This window comes from Artibeus jamaicensis, unplaced genomic scaffold, assembly GCF_021234435.1.
Source record: "Artibeus jamaicensis isolate MK-2021 breed Jamaican fruit bat unplaced genomic scaffold, CSHL_Jam_final contig_519, whole genome shotgun sequence".
NCBI lineage: Eukaryota > Metazoa > Chordata > Mammalia > Chiroptera > Phyllostomidae > Artibeus > Artibeus jamaicensis.
This window is the reverse complement of record NW_026521871.1, coordinates 5,138,065-5,157,575: the sequence shown is the minus strand read 5'-3', so window position 1 is coordinate 5,157,575 and position 19,511 is coordinate 5,138,065. Positions and strand designations below refer to the sequence as shown.

Genomic DNA, 19,511 nt, shown 5'->3' with positions numbered 1-19,511 from the left:
AAATGGCTAGTAAAAGAACCTGGGCTAGACCATATTCCATGCAGACAGGCACTTTGGTTTGTTGATCACTGTCACACACCTGGAACACCATCCAGAGCCAGTAAACATTTGTTAAATGTTAGAATGAATGAAGACAGCCACACTTTAGAAAGACCACATTTAAGGCAGGATTAATTCTGTCTGGAGTAAATCAAAGAAAGGCTCCCTCTGACACTAAATTGGACTTGGAAGAATGTATGAGTTTGGACAGGTGAGATTGAGGTGACTGGAGCTGGAGGTCAATGGCCCAGGTTGAACACAGGTACAGAAGCACAGAAGTCTTCATTCTTTCTCTCCCTCTGCCCCCCAAACAGGCACAAGATCAACAACCACCAGCTGCCTGGATACCAAAGTTACATTTCCCAAATCTTTTGATGTTGATTCTGCACATAGAATAATCAAGCTGCCCTACATGTGCCACTCATGACAAAAGCCTGTGTTTTCTTTTTAAGTCTGCACTCTTCGTAGGCTACATTTTACCCATCTCATAACGTGTGACAAGTTTTCTTATCCCTCTCCTCCATCCCTGCCCTCAGTGAAAGCAAGCACTATCTTCGTTAGATTCCCAGCACCTTGCAAACAGCCTGGCACAAAACAGGCACTGAAAAATATCTTAGAAGTAATTGTTAGTTTAGTGAATTGCATGATTGATGGATTGATTGGTTATTGCTGAGAATAATGAGTCAAAGAGCTATAGGAGGTTGCTGCTGTAGTCCAGGGGGAAACATCTCTATATAAAAGCCCAGAAGCATTTATTAAAGTAGGCACTTTGCTGAGCAAGAAGACTGGAATCACTAGTTGGTCAAGGGGGACAGCAAGTCAGAGAAAAGCAGGGCCAGCGGGCAGTTGGTATAGACCACAATTCCACGGGACAATAAGCCATTAGCATGCAACACTGGGTAATCTGATTTTCATAACAGACAGATTTATTATGACTTCTCAATATATAAATCCCAGGTTATGCTTTGCAGCTAACCTAACAACTTGATATATGTGTCTGACATCCCATCTTAAAATCAGATTCCAGCTTCTAATTAATTTTTATCACCCATCACTATAACCAGAGAGGCAGAAAATCTCAGTGGGATAAACAATAGACAGGGTATTAGTTGTTCCTATTTTATGGTGCACTCTCCATCAAGACACTGAGTTTCCTTTTTCTTCCCTGCAAAAAAAGGGGCAGTACCTTTCTCCCTATGACTTCTATGAAGAATGAATGGAGAGCATTTACAGGAACCTATAGTCACTGTTACTATTAAGTAACCACCCCCTCTCCTCTACTCCTACCCTCACCTTTTACCCCATCCTCCACACACAAATTAGAATGACATCATTCTAGTCAGTTTAAAGACTGATCATTACTTAGGTGTTACCATACAGCTTATTTTCTCTGATAATATTTTTATTAAGTAACTCTGGGAACTGAGCTGCAAACTCCATGAAGATCTGACTTTAACCCAATAATAATGTTCATAAAAGCTGAAAAAACTATCAACAGCTTTTTATATAGTCTAAACAACATTCCTAATTCACTCACAGCCACATTGTTAAAAGTGCAAAATAATACAATAGTAGCTAAAGAAGTTTTGTCACTTACTGATTTCCTTAAAATGAGTATTAAGTCTGTATTTCTAAATATAATACTAATATATGCATATAATTTTTAAAACACTTTCTTCCATCTCCTTTCCCCAAATATAAAAGTCAAAATGGTTACTACAGACCAGGTGAGGAAACAAAGAGTTGGCCATATTCAATTTTTTTTCAATTTTAATAATGAGTTCTCACTAGGTGCCAGGCACTGTTCTCAATCCTCTAAATGTTTTAAATCATCCCCACAGCTCTATAGAATATCATAATTTTCTCCTTATGACATATGAAAAAACTCAGGCACACAGAAGTTGGAAAAGTTGCTGGCAGTCACACAAACTGGTACGTACTACAACTGAGATTTCAATTGAGGCTGATAGCTGAGAGTCTACCACCTTCATCTTAACAAATATACTTACTGCCTTAGGGGCTTAAGAGAGATCTTACTAAATAAATTAAAGTATAAATAGCCAATGTGTTTTCCCAAACCATCTATATCCAAACTATACAATCTACCTCACATTGAGAACATCACTGTATTTCTGGCTTTCTGTAAGCAGACTTAAATAAATGTGGGTAATAGCCTGATTACCTACCACAGGATGGAACTAGCAGGAAGAATACATTCACCAAAAAAACCCAAAAAACCGTTACCTGATGGGCATCCTGAATCACAAAGGCTAAAATGTTTTCTTTCACAATAGTGAAAATGGGTATGTATTTTTTTAATCTGAAAAGTATCTCCTCCTCATTTTGTTACAAGTAAATGGTTTCCAAATGTCCTGTGCCCATTGCATTTGATGGTGTGAAAGTCACATTGTTAAACACACACTCACACCCCCCACATATATGATTATACACATGCTTGGTGCTCATTTTGTCTTCAGTTGAGCCCTGAAAACGTTTTAAAAATAATGGATTCACATAATAGCAAAGAAAAGTTCATGCACTTGCCCTTCAGGCTACATAATACTGTATTTCCATTCACAAAATTATATATTCTCCTATAAAATAAAATATACAAAATATTTTTATTTTTCCCCTAAAAAGTTTATTGTGAGGATGGAACATGTCCAGCAAAAATAGTAATCACTTGAAATAAATAAAAATTTTAATTAAAAACTTAAAGTATTTCCTTTTTTTCTTAAATGAATTTATACCAGCGTAGAAATCAAACGATCATTTGAAAGAACACATAAAGCATCCATATCACAACTAATCTATATGGCTGATTTGTAAGTTTTAAATACTTTTAATAAAACCATATTTTGATTCTAGCAGTATTTAGTTAGGGCTTCATCAAAGCATTTAATTACAAAATAAGATCAATGATATTCAGATGAAATCACACATAATATAATCAAATCCTTGGCACGAAACCCTTCAATTTGTCATTCTGAGGTCTGTTTCCTAGGTCCACTAGAGTTTAAAATAGCTTCTCCAGTAACACCACATGCCCTACCTCCCCTTTGCCCTCGGAATTATTAGAGCATAATGTAATTCTTTTACAAGCCTTAGGAAAATATTATTGGAATGCATGGCGAAAATGCAGAGATAAAATGGAACTAGGGGGAAAATCCAACTTTAAAAAAATGGAAAATCAATTACTATTCTTAATAACAGTAGTAATAGCTTTTGTGCTAAGAAAAGAAAAATTGCCCAGAGACAAAATAAATGTTCAATATTACAGTGCACTAATGAGTACATTTACATATAACTTCATGAAATTTATGTTCAAGACTAACTGCAAGTAGAATTTAGTATCAATAAGTTTACGAAATCCATTCACCTTTCTTCTAATCATATCAGTTATTTAAGGTACTTGATTAGACCCCGTTATTTTTCTTCTGGAGCTAACAACGAGCTCAGACACCTTTGAAAGTGATGGATTAGTGGGGCGTTTCCCACCAATGTCCCAACATTCCCACTGTCTCAGCAGGAAAAAAAACAATGAGAAAGTTTATTTGAATTCACATGCAGGCCCTGAATAAAATCTGCTCTAACAGGAAGCAGGCCTTGTCAAAGCCCCACTGCAAAAAGAGGAAGACACAGAAACCCAGACTTAGAAAGACTTTGGTGCCTCTCCCTTTCATGGTGGCCTGGAGAGCAGCCTCTGACACGGTACCTTCTCCTGCTGCCCCTGAAAAGATGAAAAGAATACAGACCTTAACAAATATCCTATTACTCAGAATTGAGAAACAGAAAGGGAAATGTGACAAATTTGCAGTAACCCCGCTTCCTTGTTCAGATTTTCAGGAGCATAATAAAATAGAGGCTGTGTCTCCAGGGTTCCACTTCCATCTGTGCCCACGAGTTGGAAAAAACAAGAAGGGACATGCTCACGGCTAACACTGACCTGCGCCTGTGCTGCCATTCTTCCAAACAATTGTTAGGGATGGTGTAATCCTGCTCCAAAATGCTTTGACAAGATATATTCCTGACTGGACAAGGAGGTTTTGGTGAATTCCTGGCTTATAGTAAAATGAGGAGAAAAAAAAAACCACTCTCTTGAGGTACCCAATCTTCTAAAAACATCATTGTACCCATAATTAAATGTTTAAATGTTGCTTTGATGGTCCATGTTAAAAATTCAGTTTGGTCAATTCAGTGCTCCATCCACTAGGATATTGAAAACAGGTATTCATTTTACCTTTCCATTCTCCCTGTATTAGTTTGCTAGTACTGATGTAACAAAATGCCACAAAATGGGTGACTTAAAGGAGAGAAATATGTTGTGTCACAGTTCTAGAGATCATAAATATTAAATCAAGGCACCAGCAGGGCCATGTTTCCTCCAAAACTCTAAGAAGAATCCTTTCTTGTCTCCTCCTCAGTTCTTCTGGTGACTATCATTCCTTGACATTTCTTCGCTTGCAACTAACTGCATTACCCAAACTTCATCTCTGTCACATTCTCCCCTCATGAATCTGTGTCTCTTTTCCTATAAGGACACCAGTCATTTCATATTAAGGGCCCATCCTATTCCAGTATGACCTCATCTTATTTTAACTAACTATATCTTCAATGACCACATTTCCAATAAGATCACACTGCATGACAATGGAGGTTAGGATTTCAAACATCTTTTGGGAGCAAAACTATTCAACCCATAAGGCTCCTATATTGAATTAATCAGCAAGTCATGACCAGACTACTTTCTACTGCCTCTCAAATCTGTCTGCTTTGTAATCATTAGAAATTCCTGAATCCTGGCTTCATTTTCCACTACTTCAATCTATTCTCCAAAAATCTTACTTATTTAAATGTAACATACAGACAAAAAATTACATCAATTATGGAGAATTTACCAACACTCAAATCAAGAGATGAAACATTACCAGCACCCCATAAACACACTTCTTACCCTCTCTCAATTAATTACCCATGCTCCATCCCAAAGGTAACCATTATCTTGACCTCTAAAAACATGAATAAGTTTTACATGGTTTAGAATTTATGTAAATGGTATCATATAGTACATACACTTTTGTGTCTAACTTTTGTTAGTGAGGTTCATTCTTGTTAGTACAAGTGAAAATAATTGATTTATCTTATTTAGTTTATAAATACTTCATTGTAGGAATATACCATTTATTTATTCATTGTACTGTTGATGGCCATTCACATTAAGTTCCACTTTAAGGTCTATTAAAAATAGTGGTGCTACAGACATTCTCACAGTTTTAAGTATATGTCTAATAGAAATGCACAGCCATAAGGCACATCATTATTCACCTTCAATAGACATTGCCAGTTTTCTAAAGTCACTGTATTAATTTTCAACACCTTGGCGCTGTATGAGAATTCCAGTTGCTTCATATCTTTGTCAACACTTGGCATCATCAGTCTTTTTTCAGTTTAACCATTTTTAGGTGTGTGTATTATTATCTCTGTCCCTTTATTTTGCATTTCCATGATGACTAAATTTGATAAAACATTTTTCATATGCTCATTAGCCATATGGATATCCTCTTGTGAAGAGCTTGTTCAAATCCATTGCCCATTTTTCCATGGGTTACCTTTTGTTCTTATTGATTTGTAGAGGATACTTATATAGTCTGAATGTACATCCGTTGTCATACATATATCTGCAATTATCATTTCCCATTCTGTGGATTGCCCTTTATCTCCCTTAATGGTATCCTTGATATGAAACCTTTTCACTTTAATGTAGTCTAATATATTTATCTTTTCAACTTTTGCTATGTTTAAAAAATAATTTTATTGAGATACAATTCACATACCATCCAATTCACCCATTTAAAGTATATAATTCACAACCTTTTAGTATTTTCACAGGGTTGCTCAATAATTGCTTTAATCTAATTTTAAAATAGTCAAGTCACCCAAAAAACAAACCTTATACCCACCAGCTGCCACTTCCCATTCCTTCCAACTTCCTCACCATCACCAAGCCCTAAGTAAGTACTAATCCTCTTTCTCTGTCTATTGAATTGTATATTCTGGACATTTCACATGTATTGAATTATGTAATCTATAGTCTTTTTGACAGGTTTCTTCCAGTTAGCATAATGTTTTCAAGGCTCCTCTATGTTATACTGCATATTAGTACTTCATTTCTTTTTCTTGTTGAGTAATACTCCATTGTATGTATATATCACCTTAATCTATCCATTCATCAGTTGATTGACATTTGAGTCACTTCTAATTTTTTGGCTATTATAAATACCACTTCTTGGTTAGAATTTGTGTGTGTGTATGACCTGTTTAAGCAATATTTGGCAAGACCAAAACCACAAAGATATTTTACTATGTTGTCTTCTAGACACCTTACAATTTTATCTCTCACATTCAGATTAATAAGCCAACTGAAATTTATCTTGCTTATGGTGTGAGAAAGGAGTTTAAATTAATTTTTCCCCACATGAAAACCCAAATTTCTCAGCACCATTTACAGAAAAGATTCATCACTTCCTCATGCTTTGCACTGGGCATCTTTCTAAAATCAAATGTTCCTACATGGATGGCTCTATTTCTGTGTTCTCTGTTCCATTGCACTATTTGTTTATCCTGTGCAATAGCACACTGTCCTAATTATTGTAGCTTTATAATATATGGATATATGATAATTTGCATCTGCCAACTTTATTCTGATTCTTTTTCAATTATCTTGCCTGTTCTTGCCCTACGCATTCTGGTATTCTGGTTGGAGTTACACTGTATTCAGAAATAAATTTGGAGAGAACAGACCTCTTTCATATTGGGCCACCCATTCCACGAATATATTATGTCCTTCCATGTATTTATGTCCTCTTTAATTTCTCTCAGTAATATTGTATACTTTTCTCTGTAAAGATCTAACACATCTTTTGTTAAGATTTATTCCCACTTATAATATTTTAACCTACTTTAAATGGCAACTTTTAAAGAAGATTTTTATTACAGTAGAATTTATATACTATGAAATTTACCCATTTAAAATGTTTAATGACTTTTAGTAAATTAAACATCCATGCAACCATAACCAAAATCTAGTTCTAGAATATGTCTATCCACCTAAAAAGTAACCTCATGCCCACTTGCAGCTAATCCCCATTCCTATACCAGGCAACAAATGATTCGCTCTTCATCTCTATAGTTTTGCCTTTTCTAGAAATTTCTTAAAAATCAAATCATAAAGGATATAATCTTTTGCATTATATTCTTTCACTTACCATAATGTTTTTAAGTATATCCCATGTATCAGCAGTTCATTTCTTTATATTGTTCCATAAAACTGGTTTACATAAATACACCAATTTTTCTTTACCCATTTTCAGTTTATAGTTATGTGGATTGCTTCAGGCCTGGGACCAATATTAATATTGCTATGAATGTTCACATATGAGTCTTTGTATAGACATAGATTCTCTATGAGTTTTACTTCGATCCTAGAACTAGAACTGCTAAATCATATAAGTATATGTTGAACTTCCACAAAAACTGCCAAACTGCTTTCCAAAGTGGCTCTACCACTTACATTCATGCCAGCAATTTGTCCATATCCTCACCAACCCTTCTTATAGCCTGCCTGTCTTTTTTACTTTAGCCATGCTAGTGGGTATGAATTAATATCTCATTAGGGTTTTAATATGGTAATAATGAACATCTTTTCATGTGCTTATTTGCTATGAATATATATGCTTTGGTTTGTCTTTTTACTACTGACTTGTAAGAGTTTTTTATATATGTGATAAATGTTTTGTCAGATATGATTTGCAAATATACTATCCCATTCTGTGGCTTGTCTTCATCTTTTAATAGTGTTTTTTAAAGAACTCAAGCTTTTATATTTATAATATTTAATTTATCATTTTTCTTTCAGAGGTCTTGGTTTTGGTGATGTAGTTCAAAAATATTTGACTAAGGTCATAAGAACTTTCTTCAGGTTCTAATCTAGATGTCTTATAATTTTAGTGCTTATATTTTGGTCTGTAATATATTTCAAGTTAATTTCATACATAACATAGGGTACTTTTAGATATAGATACCTAGTTGTACCACCTTACAATGTCTGGAATACAATTTCTCCATAGTTTATAATACTTTTTATATATTGCTGGATGCATTTTGAATGTAACATTTTAAAATTTTGAGACCCACCTCAGTATAAAAGACCTACACAGATTGAAAGTGAAGGGCAGGAAACAAATTTTCCAAGCAAACGGATAAGAAAAATAAAACCAGGGTAGCAATACTAATATCAGACAAAATACTCTTCAAAAAAAGGGCCATAAAAAGAGACCCAGAAGGTCACTTCATGATACGCAAGGGAAGAATCCACCAAGAAGACATAAACATTGTAAATATATATGCACCCAACATAAGAGCACTCAAATACATAAAGAAAATTTTAGAGGACTGAAAAATGGACAGATCTTCAAAACAAAATATTAACAAAGATATTATGGCATTGAACAATGCTCTAGATGAAATGGACTTAACTGATATATACACAGCCTTCCATCCCAAAGAAGACAAATGCACATTCTTTTCAAATGTACATGGAACATTTACAAAAATAGGTCACATATAGGACCCAAACAAGCATCAACAAATTCAAGAAAATTGAAATCATACCAAGTATTTTCTTGGATCACCAGGGACTGAAACTAGAAACCAACTCCAAAGAAAAAAAACCCTAACACCCAAAATCATGGAGATTGAATAGCATGCTATTAAACAAGAATGGGTCAAGAATGAACTTAGGGAAGACATCAAAAAGTTTTTGGAAACAAATGAAAATGAACTCACAACAACCCAAAACTTATGGGACACAGCAAAGGCAATCCTGAGAGGGAAGTTCATAGTGATACAGGCCTGCCTAAAATAGATAGAAACATTTCAAACAAACAACCTTGCCCTATGCCTACAATAACTCAAGGAACAACAACAAAGACAGCCCAGATCAAGTAGAAGGAAGTAAATAACCAAGATCAGAGCAGAATTAAATGTCATATAGACAAAAAGCGCAATTCTAAGGATCAATGAAACCAGGAGCTGGTTCTTTGAAAAGATAAACAAAATCAACAAGCCTTTAAGCAGGCTCATCAAGAAAAAAAAGAGAGAGGACCCAAATAAACACAATCAGAAATGAAAGAGGAGAGATTACAACGGATACCACAGAAATACAAAGGATTGTAAGAGATTACTATGAAGAACTGTATGCCAAGACATTTGAAAACCTAGGTGAAATGGATACATTTCTAGAAAAATATAATCTTCCAAAACTCAATGAAGAAGAAGCAGAAAGCCTGAACAGACCAATAACAGCAGAAGAAATTGAAGCAGTAATCAAAAAACTCCCATCACACAAAAGCCCTGGACCAGATGGTTTCACAGGAGAATTCTACAAAGCATTTAAGGAAGAACTAACCCCTATCCTTCACAGACTATTCCAAAAAATCCAAAATGATAGACGACTACTCTCAAACTCTTTTTATGAAGCCAGAATCATCCTAATCCCAAAACCAGATAAAGACACAGCAAAGAAAGAAAACTTCAGGTCAATATCACTGATGAACATTAGATGCTAAAATTCTCAACAAAATATTGGTAAACTGTATTCAACAATACATTAAAAAGATCATACATCATGACCAAATGGGATTCATCCTAGGGATGCAAGGATGGTACAATATTCAGAAATCAGTAAATGTAATACACCACATAAACAAAAGCAAAGATAAAAAATACATGATCATATAAATAGATGTGAAAAAAGCATTTGATAAGATACAGCACCCATTTATGATAAAAAATATTCAGCAAAGTGGGAATAAAGGGAGCATGGCTCAACATAATAAAAGCCATATATGAGAGAACTACAGTTAACATCATACACAATAGGCAAAGACTGAAACCTTTTCCACTAAGATCAGGAACAAGACAAGGTCGTCCACTTTCACCACTTCTATTCAACTTAGTATTGCAAGTCCCAGCCACAGCAATCAGAGAAGAAAGTGAAATAAAAGGTTTCCAAATCAGGAAGGAGGAAACAAAACTGTCATTGTTTGCAAATGACATGATAGTACACATAGAAAATCCTATAGACTCAGAAAAAAAAAAAAACTGCTTGACCTAATAAATTAACTTGGCAAAACAGCAGCATACAAAGTAAATATCCAGAAATCAAAGGCATTTTTGTATACCAAGAATGAAAGAGCAGAAGCAGAAATGAAGAACAAAATCCCATTTGATATAGCAAAAAATAAAATAAAATACCTAGGAATAAACCTAACCAAAGAGATAAAAGACCTGTATGCAAAAAACTACACAACATTGAAGAAAGAAATCAAGGAAGACACAAACAAATGGAAACATATACCGTGTTCATGTACCTGAAGAATTAATATCACCAAAATATCCATACTCCCCAAATGAATTTATAGATTCAATGTAGTCCCTATTAAGTACCAGTGGCATATTTCACAGATATATAACAAACACTTTAAAAATTTATATGGAACTATAAATGACCCAAATAACTTCTGCAATTTTAAGAAAGAAGAGTAAAGTAGGAGGGATCACAATACCTGATACCAAACTGTATTACAAGGCTACTGTAATCAAAGCAGCCTTGTACTGGCATAAAAACAGGCACATAGACCAATGGAACAGAACAGAGAGCCCAGAAATAAACCCAAGTCTCTATGGTCAATTAATATTTGACAAAGGGGGCAGCAACATAAAATGGAGTAAAAATAGCCTCTTCAACAAATGGTGTTGGGAGAACTGGACAGCTACGTGCAAAAAAAATGAAACTCAAGCACCAACTTACACCATACACAAAAATTAATTCAAGGTGGATAAAAAATGTAAACATAAACCATGACACCATTAAAGTCCTAGAGGAGAATATAGGCAGGAAAATCTCAGATATTTCACACAGCAACATTTTTACTGATATGTCTCCTAGAGCAAAGGACATAAAGGAAAGAATAAACAAATGGGATCTCATCAAAATAAAAAGTTTCTGCATGGCTAAAGAAAACAGTATTAACAACAAAAAACAAGCAAGCAAAAGAAAAACAATGACACTGAAATTGAGAACAGGGGGACAGCGACCAGAGGGGAGAGGGGAGGGAATTTCAGGGGAAAAAGGGGAAGGATTTATAGGAACTAGTATAAAGGACACATGGACAACAACTAAGGGGGGGTGGAAAGGGGAGGGAGGTGGGGGCACAGGGGGTATATGACAGAAGGAGTAAAAGGTATATGACAGGGGAGTAAAAGACAGAATACTGTAGTTGAAAAATAATTAAAAAATAAAAATTAAAAAAGAAAACAGTATTAAATGAAAAGAGAACCAACCATATGGAAAAACATATTTGCCAATGATACCTGAGAAAAGGGGTTAATTTCCAAAATATATAAAAAAAAACTTACATGAATGCACTCTATGAAGACAAGCAACCCAATTAAAAAATGAGCAAAGGACTTGAACAGACACTTCTCCAAGGAGGACATACAGAGGATCCAGACACACATGAAAAAATGCTCAATATCTCTAGCTATCAGAGAGATGCAAATTATAACCACAATGAGATAGCACTTCACACCAGTCAGAATGGTCATCATAAACAAAACAACAACCAACAAGTGTTGGAGAGGATGTGGAGAAAAGGGAACTGTAGTGCACTGTTAGTGGGATTGCAGACTGGTATGATCACTATGGAAAGCAATATGGAATTTTCTCAGAAAATTAAAAATAGATTTGCCTTTTGACCCAGTAATTCCACTGCTAGGAGTATATCCTAAGAACCCTGAAATACCAATCCAAGAGAAGCTACATACCCCAATGTTCATAGCAGCAGATTACAATAGCCAAGTGCTGGAAGCAACCTAGGTGCCCATCAGTAAATGAATGGATCCAAAAACTATGGTATATTTACACAGTGGAATTCTATCCAGCAGAAAGAAAAAAGGAGCTCCTACACTTTGAACTGCATGGATGGATCTGGAAAGCATTATGCAAAGTGAAATAAGCCAGGCAGTAAAAGACAAATACCATATGATCTCACCTTTAAACAGGAACCTAAACAACAAAACAAACAAACAAGCAAAATATAACCAAAGACACTGAAATAGAGAACAGGCTGACAGTGACCAGAGGAAAGAGGGAAGGGAATTTCCAGGGAATTTCAGAGGAAAAGGGGTAGGGTTTACAGGAACAATTATAAAGGACATGTGGACAAAAACTAGCGGGGGGTGGAAATGGGAGGGAGGTGGGGAGTGATCGGTTTGTTGGCTGGTATGGGAGTAAAAGACAGAAAACTGTACCTGATCAACAATTAAAATTTTAAGAAATAGGCAAATAAATCAATTAAAAATGTTTTAAAATTTCTTTGTTGCTGATATATGTAAAAGTGCAATCAAAATTTTTAATATTGACTTTGTATTCAGTAACCTTGCTAAATTCATTTATTGAATTTACATTATTATATCTCCTGCAAATAATATAACTTTATAGTTTTATTTCCAATGTTTTTTTAACATTTTAAAATTGATTTTAAAGAGAGAGCGGGGGAGAGAAAAAGAGAGAGGGAGAGAGAGACATATGTTAATGTGTTGTTCCACTTATCTATGTATACATTGGTTGGTGCTTGCAAGTGCCCTGACCTGGGATCAAACCCATAACCTTGGCATATAGTGACATTGCTCTAACCAACTGAGCTACCCAACCAGGACTTATTTTCAATTTTTATATCACTCTTCTTTTTCTAACTTCACTGCATTCACTAGGACCTCCTGTACAGGCTGCACAGAAGTGGGGAAAACAGTCCCCATTTTCTCTTGCCTAATTTCAGAGCAAGGCTCTCAATATTTCACTTAAGTATGATGTTTGCTGTCAGGCTTTTTTAATAGATATTTTTTTATTAAGAATGTTTACTTTTTTCCTAATTCGCTAAAAGTTTTTTGCCAGGATTAAATGTTAGATGTTATCAAATGCTTATCTGCATCTATCTAGTAAGATGATCACATGTTTTTTTTCTTTTTGAATTATGACATCACTTGATTTTTCAATGTTATCCCTCTCATTTCTATAATATATGCAATGTTGTAGTAACATAGGTTTTTTATGTACTGCTTGGCTTTCTATCACTTAATCTTAGATTTTTGCATTTCTAGGACTATGAAAATCTCTGCTCAACTTCCATACATCTTAACTGCTGCTTTCTATTGGGCTTTTCAGCTCTCAGAGCTTTATAATTTACAAATCTGCAAATGCTTCGAAGAGAAAAAGAGTGAGAATTTTCAGGTCCCTTAGTGCACTTCCTCTCTCCAGGATTCTGGCCCCTCAAGTCCTGGCTGCCTTGCTAACTTTTCAGTGCCTTCAAAGTCATATTTTATCTTTATTTTGTGTAGTTTTTCCAGTTGTTCTGTGAGATTATTGGCTACTCTGCCATTATTAGAAGCATAAATCCATCTTTTATAATATAAACTCAAGCATATTATTCCTCTCCTCTGAAACTGCTAACAACTTTTAATAAACCCACATTCCCAACTATATCTTATAAGATCCTAAATGACCCAGCCTCAGCCTTCCCTCTAATTACCCATTAACACTCAGTCCCTTGCTCACTACTCTATAGCCAGGGGGTATCTTTCTGTTCTTCTAACTTCACCAAGCTCATTATCAAACCACTACTTCCCCAATTTGATCTTCCTTCTCCCTGGAACACCTTGTCCCTCATCTCTGCACAACTGTCTCACTTTTATCATTCTGTCTCAGTTTGTGTCACCTCCTTGAAGAGGCCCTCCCAGGACAATTTACCTAAACATGTGCCCTGCCTGCCTGACCCCGACCTTCCTGAAACAATATAATCTTCATAAAAGATGGAATAATAAAATTAAGTCAATGGAGTATTAAACTTCCAAAAAGCATAATGCTATCCCCATCCTATTTCCATAGTCAACATATTAAAAAAACAATAAACCAGAAATATAATATCTTTGGGATGGAACCACAGCTTCATATTACAAAGCAGAGCTTAAGGGTGTCATTTTTCTTCAGAGTGTGACAAACCTGGATTCATATCATTGCTATATCTCTTTCCAGATGTACAACTTCAAGCACAGTTCTTAGCCTCAGCTTCTGAAACTATAAAATGTAGGTAATGATAGTACCCATCTAATGGTATTATTGTAATTATATAATAAATGTTATTTCATAGGCAAAGTACTTAGTACAGTGGTTGAATTATAGAAAGTTCTGTATAAACAAGAGCTATTATGACAATAATGCACATGATGATAATGATGATGAAAATAATAAGGCTCTATAGCATCTGGTAAAATACTAAATCATTTCATCAAATACACATACAAATACAATTGAATATTACAATTTTCACCAAATGGCTGTAACCCTTATCTTTTGCATTAACAGACTTAGTAAAGACTCACTTTCTTCAATTTCTGTATTGCATAAGTTTGTTGGCAAAAACTACAGACCAACCCTAGCAAGTCTACTAAAAAATAAGAGGATGTAATTGGAAAAAATACAGCAATATCTCACAATAGTGAAGGAAGAATTAAATAAAGAAGCTTGGTGAAGAACAGGAATCTAGGTGGCTCCAGAGAACTGGGAGGGAAGCTTAAAGATCTCCCTCTAGAACGCTTCAATTTAAGTGAAATACCATCAGTACTTACCTTTTGCTCTCAGTTCAAAATCCCCAAATCTTGAGAGAGAAAACCTCCTTGGCACAACCACGTCAGATGTCTACCCCTAAACCAGTTATTTCTCTTCCCAGGAGCAGGTCAAACATCAAAGTCTCAGCTGCTGGAAACCCACTTCTGTGAGTCAGGGGGAAGTTCCCAGAGAAGAGTTTTGTTTTGGAGCTAGAAAGTCATTCCAGGAAATACTACAACAGTTATAGAAACCCTGTCTAAGAGAAGCATTCTCTAAAAGAAGCATTTTGTTCTACTCCTTACCCATCCAGAATAGTAGTGTCCAAGTTTTGCACCATTAGCTGCCTGGGAGGGAGTTAATTACAAATTAAATATAATTGAACTGTTGAATCTGCTTTCAAGTCCTCTAAATAGAATAGCAACAAGCCACCTTGTAGAGCCAATTTTGCAAATCAAGCCTGAGTCTCTTGCTTCCTATGTTGATAGGAAGCCTTTGTGAGATTTTTAGAGTGTAGAGGCACATTTTAAAAAAATGTTTTAGTGCCAGTCAACAAAGTTTAGGAGAATATATAATGGAAAATATGCTCCATAGGAGCCATTAAAGGAGCATGACAAGGAGAATTTGATATTATGCAGTTATTCAAAATGATAATAAAATCCTTGATTTCAAAATATCTTTCTTCTCCTCTAACACAAATTGTAGGCTACCTAAAAGGGTTGAAAAGGACTAAAAAATACAGTGAATGCATTGTATAACAAAAATCAACCTTATCCTGCTATGCTTGCCAAAAAGATACAATTAAACACCAGTATGACTGGGCTGGAAAGGGCTGAATGGTACTGAAAATTTGGGCAATGATGGACAGTCAGGAATTGGGGAATTTTAGCATCAGAGAAAAAAAAAGAAGTCTGGGGTGGGGGGTGGTGATCCCCATGTATAATATAATTGGCATCAGTGTATACACCCCTAGCCTCATAATGCATCCTTTTCCATCGGTAATATTCACTGGACCTATGGTTCTCAAGCATTTTTTGATCTGGAAAAATATTCATGCAACAGTTGAAAGACTGGCATAGGACTTCCAAAGGAGAGGTCGACAGGATGGTGGGAAGATTCTTGGGTCAGATTCTTGGGTTTATTCCTAGCTCAATGATTTATGATCTTGGTGACCTTTGGAGGTTACCTTATCTTCTGAGCCTCAGTTTCTTCATCTAAAATGAAGATAGTATTTTTATCTACACTTCCTTTAAATTTCTGTTAGTATAAAATGAGTCAACAACTGTAAAGGCTTACCATGGTACTGCTACATAGTAATCACTTTACGAATATTTGTTACTGGTGTTGCTATTCCCCTTCTTTCATTCATTAATATTTATTTGCTAGACTCAATTTTTGTAGATGTTGCCTCTAACACCTATAGCAGTCTGAGTTGCCAGTTTTTTATTTGACCAATCAAGACATAAAAACAAAATGAAACTATAATTTATTATCTTCTTCATTTTAAAGGAAAAAATACCATTTAAATTCCCTCAAATTAGAGGAAACACATCATCTCAGAAAAAAAGACAGTACATTGAGCTAGAGACTCCTGAAGTCAACACAGGTCTCATAACTGGCTCTGGGGCACCACTATACTTATAACCCATGTGGCAGCCTACAGGCAATAAAGAAGGCAACCATGTGTAACATGTCCTGCACATTCCTACTCTGCTATTTCCTGCATCAGAAGCACTTTCCCAACATTCCTTCATGTCCACAATGCTGTGTTCTTTTGAGTCCCAGAACTAAACCTTCCCTGAGAGTCACCTGATCCCCTCAGCTGGAGTGTTTCTTCCCAATTCTAGAATCAAGTCCATCTCTGGCTCTCTGATCATATGGTCCATTGTCTACTTTGCAATGTCAAATGTGTGTATCTTATCCATCCACTGCACTTAAGGATTAAATCCAGGAGTAGACCTGAAGCCAGCTCATTTCAGCAGCCTCACAGTGCCTGATGCAACTGACATAGGCCTACAGATGGATTCTAAATATAAGATTTGCTACCTTGAGTCAGCAACTGCTCCTGAAATGGTTTGTATGGCTCTGAACCCAGCAATGTGAAATGGATTTTGTAAGACAGAAGTGTGCATACCCAAAAAGCACATAATCAGGCAATCCAATATCTAGTTATCTATGGATCGACAGATGAATGGGTAAATGAAATGTGGTATACATACAATTCAATATTACTCAACCTCAAAAAGGAAGAAAATGCCACAACTTGGAGGAACCTTGAAGACATTATGCTAAGTGAAATAAGCCAGTCACAAAAACACAGATATGGAGATGGATGGTGATGATGGTTGCACAACAATATAAACATTCTTAATGTCATAGAACTGTACAAGTTAAAATGATAAATTCTTATGTATATTTTACCAGAATATAAACATTTTAATAAAATTTAAAAATATTTTTCAAAGCACATAATCAGAAAAATAGAAGGAACAGTTCAAGGGGTAGAGACTCTTTAAAGACTCGAGCTCTGAAGACAGGAAATATGAGAAGGGAGCTAGACAGTAATTGTCAGATCAAGGAGTCACTGTGTAAAGGGCTCAGACTTGTGTAGCCAGCCTCAAGTTATCCTCACATAACCAAAGAGCAGAAGCTACAGGAGATAATTTCAATTTAACATTAAAAAGAACTTTTGACTGTTATGTCTGAAGATAGAATGAGTTGTTTTTATAAATAACAAGTTCCTCTTCACTGGAAGTATTCAAGTATAAATGGAATATTCCCTTGGCAGAAAAATTTAGAGAAGCAAGTATCGAATGAACATTGGACTATATCAGTGGCTCTTAAAAGCCAGTTAAATGACTGACACCAATCCATGATAAAATATTCATTCATTGGAGGCAAAATGGCAGACAAAATTGTGAGGTTTTTTAAAGCTCAATCTATTTGATCATTTTAATTCTAAGATTATGTCTTCTACTCTTTTAGTATTGAAATAACCAACTTCTTATGAAAGAAGAGTGAATAATAGTTTTTTTAAATTTTTTTTCACTAATGTCCTTTTGGGGGCAAAACTAGAAGTCGACAAAGTGAAGTCAGCCCTTAATTTTAGGAGGGAAGACTTTACTAGTCTCAAAATTTGAGAATCACTTGGATAGGTAACTCTCCTATGACCTTTTCAAAATTCCAAGAACCTATGTTCATGGCCAAGGATTGTTGTCCAATTGTTCATTTTAACCATATTCCAATGGTGTGTGCAAGAGGGAGACTCCCTCCCAGGAGGAGCCCAAAGGCTTCTGCTTTCATAGGGATGGTCTTCAATGGTATAAAAATTGAGAGGATTCTCAGTCTTTTAAGGGTATCTATCTCAGGAAGGAAGGAAGGAAGGGGAAAGAGAGGAGGGAAGTTGAGGAAGGAAGGAAGGAAGGAAGGAAGGAAGGAAGGAAGGAAGGAAGGAAGGAAGGGAGGGAGGGAAGGAAGGGAGGAGGGAGGGAGGAAGGAAAGAAAGAAAGAAAGAAAGAAAGAAAGAAAGAAAGAAAGAAAGAAAGAAAGAAAGAAAGAAAGAAAGAAAGAAAGAGAAAGAAAGAAAACTTATTTTAAGAGATGTTTATCCAAATTCACCACAGAGGCAATAAACCAAATTCCAAATGCCATGGCCCCTCAATAAATAAGTGCATTTTACTGTGCAAGGGTGCTCAGGAGAGGAGGTGTACAGGTAGGCATGGCTGTGAATGTTTGTGTGTATGTGTACAGAGATAAAGATGGGGATATATGAGTGAGTAGGTACCAACAATCATAAGAGGAAAAAGCATGATATATATTTATAATTATATTTAAGAACCAAATGTAATAATAAACAAAATAATAAACAAAAATAGGGTTTGGAGACTATTACTTTTGGTATCTATCACCAGCAACAATGGTTTGTCTTTGGGTATTCCATTTTTTCTTACTCCACTTTTTGTCACTTATTTTTAAAGTAGCAGAAAAAAAGTGAAAGCACCCAGTTATTTTATTGTCAGGAACTAAAAAAGTAAAGACACATTGATGGGTGGCATCATTCCATACCAAACCCCCGGAGCTTTCAGCTTCTGCTAGTTATGCTTCCTCCTGCAACATCTCCATTTGGATCCTGCTGAACACACTGCTTGTTCTATCACTCACAATCTGTCAAGACGGCATTATCTTCTATGGTTTAATAACAGAACTCCATTTAATTTGGTGGTTGATAAAGACATTTCATTCACATTCCTTAACTAACAGTAATTATTCTAATTTACCAAATAAAGGCAAGAAAAAAGCACTTACATTTTACAGCCTATATTGCATCATGAACACATAGAGAAATAATCCTTTCTTTAAATTAAAAAAAATATGAATGTATGCTTTCTGTACATTCTCTCCATATTTCAGTCAGAGAGAGAGTGGTTAGGAGTTTGGGCTCCAAAATCACATTTGGGTTCAAATCCTGTCTTTGCCATGAATGTAACCTTAGGCAAGACAAGTAACCTTTATAAGTCTCAGATTCTTCACCTATAAAATGGAAGCATGTATCAATATCAACCTTATACAGTTAAGCTAGACAGCCAATAAATGTTAGTGGCTGTCACTTCTACTACTACTACCCTTCTCCTTCTCTTCCACCTCCTCCTCTTTCTCATCAAATCAATATATTAGTTAAGATCTTTTGGTGATAAGCAATACAAATTATCCTAACTTCAGCAAAATGGAAAAACATTAGTCTATGTGTACA

At 35.4% G+C, this 19,511-nt stretch overlaps 1 protein-coding gene and 1 non-coding gene across 5 annotated transcripts in view; both read right to left on the bottom strand.

The window, feature by feature from the left end:
* Nucleotides 1–19,511, bottom strand: part of FHIT (fragile histidine triad diadenosine triphosphatase) — a 1,463,343-nt gene that overhangs the window by 1,310,408 nt on the left and 133,424 nt on the right. The window lies entirely within an intron of this gene.
* On the bottom strand, nucleotides 350–480 carry LOC119043421 (U11 spliceosomal RNA). Its single transcript, XR_005081402.2, has one exon. It is a non-coding gene; the product is annotated as a U11 spliceosomal RNA (small nuclear RNA).